The sequence below is a fragment of the Schistocerca piceifrons genome, chromosome 2, assembly GCF_021461385.2.
Source record: "Schistocerca piceifrons isolate TAMUIC-IGC-003096 chromosome 2, iqSchPice1.1, whole genome shotgun sequence".
Taxonomy (NCBI): Eukaryota; Metazoa; Arthropoda; class Insecta; order Orthoptera; family Acrididae; genus Schistocerca; species Schistocerca piceifrons.
In genome coordinates, this window is record NC_060139.1 from 1,075,877,660 (window position 1) to 1,075,881,958 (window position 4,299).

A 4,299-nucleotide genomic window follows, 5' to 3' on the forward strand; every position below is an offset into this window, starting at 1 on the left:
GGACAATCAAAATTTACTGGAGACAGCGATACAGGAATCCTTCTTATGCTGAAACCATTTGGTTTGGGACTTTTTAGACATCCAGAAAGTATGAAACTTTTTGCAGGTACAACATCCTTTGCCAACTTCATGAATGGGGACTACATAGACATCTGCCACTTTTTATCCAGTTCTTTCTTGTGGACCGGCATTTTTGATACACATGGGAAATGCCTTGGGTGACTGATATGTTAAAGAGAATTGTCATGCTAGGCAGTGTACTCAGTGAAATTTCCTGGCAGATTAAAACTGTGTGCCGGACCGAGACTTGAACTCGAGACATTCGCCTTTCGCATGCAAGTGCTCTACCATCTGAGGTACCCAAGCATGACTTAAGCACACTCTGCTGCAGAGTGAAAATCTCATTCAGTGTACTCAGTGTCACACTGTTCGCCATCACTGTCAGTGGCATTTCCTCCACAGTCAGGAGAACTGTCAAATACTCTTTGTTTGTGGATGACTTTGCAATCTTCTACTCTTCCTCTGATCTTACAACAGTGACAATGTAGCTGAAAACCTGGACCAGGACTACTGCTTTTTGGTAATCACCAGAGAAGATTACACACGCCAATTTTAACTGTCCTTGTCAAAGTTTTAACCAACCAGTATTCACAATGAGGGACAATATTTTACATTTTCGAGAAACTCAGCACTTTTTGGGTTTATTATTTGACTCAAAATTAACTTGAAAGACATATGAACAAAGGGCTTTCAGTCATTGAATACTTTTAACTGCCTTAGTGTACAAATAAGGGACGCTTGACAGGTCCTCCCTCTTGCAGTTTTACATGGCATTTGTTCAACGGTCCTCCCTCTTGCAGTTTTATATGGCATTTGTTCAATCACTTTTAGTTTACGGCAGTGTGGTCTATATATCAGTCCTTATTTCCTATCTCAAGGTGTTAGGTGCTGTCCACCATGAGGACATTCTGATATTCACTGGAGTCTTTTGGACCAGTCCATTTCAGTGTCTCTGGATTTGGCTGGACAGGTGCTGAAAATCTCTGTGTCCCAACTTTGGTTTCGTCCATTTTAAGCATGTACCACAGTTTTATTGTTGTTTATACAGATGGATCACAGGAAAAGAATGTCTTCAGTTTTGCTGTTTTCCCTCAATGGGTTTTCAAAGTGTGTCTTCCAGAATAATTCACAAATTATGATGCAGAGTTAAATGACATTCTAATGGCACTGAAGGGGATACAGACATCACCGTACAAGGTTTCTTGTCTGTTTCGACTTGCTTAGTTTACTACAAGAACTTCACCAATTGTATCCGGAAATCTGGAAGACCAGTTGATTCAACACATCAGTGACTCACTATAGTGATGCAAACACTGTGGCAAGGAAGTGATAATTTTCTGGGTACCTGGCCACATCATGATACAAGGAAACTATATGGCCAACAAAGCCACTGAGGATTCATGTTAGAATGGTGCTGTTCATCAGTGTCCCATTTTGTTGCATGCCATCATCTCATTTTCTGACAAATGCATCATGTCAGTAGGAGACTAAATGGTTGCATGTGACACTAAACTAACTTAATTTTTGTTGTCATCTGTCTTCTGACTGGTTTTATGTGGCCCATCGGAAATTCCTCCTTGGTGCCTACCCCTTCATCTCAAAGTAGCACTTGCAAGCCATGTCCTCAATTATTTGTTGGATGTATTCCAATCTCTGCCTTCCTCTTCAGGTTTGCCCTCTACAGCTTCCTCTAGTACCATGTAAGTCATTCCCTGATGTCTTAACGTCTTATCCTGTCCCTTCTCCTTTTAGTGTTTCCCATGTATTCCTTTCCTCACCGATTCTGCGTAGAACCTCCTCATTCCTTACCTTATCATCCACATAATTTTCAACATTTGCCTGCAGCACCATATCTCAAATGCTTTGATTCCCTTCTGTTCTGGTTTTCCCACAGTCCGTGTTTCACTGACATACAACACTGCTCCAGACGTACACTCTGAAAAATTTCCTCCTCATATTAAGGCTTGTGTGTGACACTAGTAGACTTCTGTTAGCCAGAAATGCCCTTTCTGACAGGGCTAGTCTGCTTTTGATTTCCTCTTTTCTCCACTGGTCATTGGTTATTTTGCTGTCTAGGTAGCAGAATTCCTTAACTTGATCTACTTCATGCCCATCAGTCTTGATGTTAAGTTTCTCACTCTTCTCATTTCTGCTACTTTTCATTACTTTCGTCTTTCTTTGATTTACACTCAGTCCATATTATGTACTCATTACATTGATCATTCCATTCAGCTTATCATGTAATTTACCTTCACTTTCACTCAGGATAGCAATGGCATCAGTGAATCATATCATTAATATCCCTTTGCCTTTTATTTTAATTCCAGTCATGAAGCATTCTTTTATTTCTATCATTGCTTCTTTGATGCACAGGTTGAACAGTAGGGAGGACAGACTACATCCTGTCTTTCACACTTTTTAATCTGAGAACTTCATTTTTGGTCGTCCTCTCTTATTATTCCTTCTTGGCTCTTGTATATATTGTATATTAGTGTCTGTCCCTATAGCTTACCCCTATTTTTCTCAGAATTTTGAACATCTTGACCAGTTTACATTGGCGAATGCTTTTTACAGGTCAACAAATCCTATGAATGTGTCTTGATTTTTCTTTGGTGTTCCTTCCATTATCAACTGCAATGTCAAGATTGCCTCTCTGCTCCTTTTGTAAAGCCAAACTGATCGTCATCTAGCACATCCCCAATTTTCTTTTCCACTCTTCTGTGTATAATTATTGTCAGAAACTTGGGTGCCTGAGCTGCTAAGCTGACTGTGTGATAATTCTTGCACTTGTCAACTCTTGCAGTCTTCGGAATTGAGTGGATGATATTTTCCTGAAAGTCAGATGATACGTCCCCAGACTCATACATTCTAGACACCAATGTGAACAGTCAATTTGTGGCCACTTCTCCCAATGATTTTAGAAATTCTGATGGAATGTTATCTGTCCCTTATGCCTTACTTAATTTTAAGTCTTCCGAAGTTGTCTTAAATTGATTCTATTAATGGATACTCTATCTCTTCTAAATTGACTTGTGGTTCACCTATCACATCTGAAAAATCTTTCCCCTCATAGAGGCCTTCAATGTACCCTTTACACCTATCTGCTCTCACCTCTGCATTTAACAGTGGAATTCCCATTGCATTCTTCATATTATTACCCTTGTTTTTTGTGTCACCAAAGGTTGTTTTGACTTTCCTGTATGCTGAACTTCTTTGATTTATTCGGAATTTCCATGCAGCCTTTTTGTCTTAGCTCTCTGTGGTTCCTATTTATTTCCTTCCTCAATGACTTGTATCTCTATGTTCCTGAGTTTCCCTGAACTTTTTGTACTTCTCTCATTCATTGATCAACTAAAGTATTTCTTCTGTACTCATGGTTTCTTCACAGTTACCTTCTTTGTACCTCTGTTCTTCTTTCCAACTTCTGTGATTGCCCTTTTAAGAGATGTCCATTCCTCTTCAGCTGTATTGCCTACTGAGCTATTCTTCACTGTGCTGTCTATAGCCTTATAGAACTTAAAAGTGCATCTCATCATCCCTTAGTATATCTGTATCCCACTTTTTTGAGTATTGATTCTTCCTGACTATTCTCTTGAACTTCAGACTACTCTTCATCACTATTTCAATAGAGTCTGTACCTGCTCCTGGGTATGCCTTACAGTCCAGTATCTGATTTCCGAATCTCTGTATTGCCATGATGTAATCTACCTGAGATCTTTCCTTATCTGCATGCCTTTTCCAAGTATACCACCACCTCTTGTGATTCTTGAACAGAGTATTTGCTATTACTAGCTGAAATTTATTACAGAACTCAATTAGTCTTTCTCCTCTAACTCTCCATGTCCCAGGCCCATATTCTCCTGTATCCTTTTCTTCTACTCCATCCCCTAAAACTTCATTCCAGTCCCCCATGACTATTTTATTTTCATCTCCCTTAATGTACTGTATTGCCCTTTCAACATCCTCATGTACTTTCTCTGTATTTTCATCTTCAGCTTGTGGCATCAGCACGTACGAGGTGTGGCTAGAAAAAAACTGGACTAGTACTGATGAAACAATAAAACGAATGCAATAAGGCAGAAAGTCGCGTGGCCTGTCACGTGACTCTTGCTCCACCTACTGCTCGAGTTTCATCTGCCTCCAGCACTCAGTCTCCCCGTGGCGCCTGTTTTAAGTAGTTGACATTTTGTTTGTGCGTCGGAAAATGTTGAGTGTACAGAAAGAACAGCGTGTTAACAT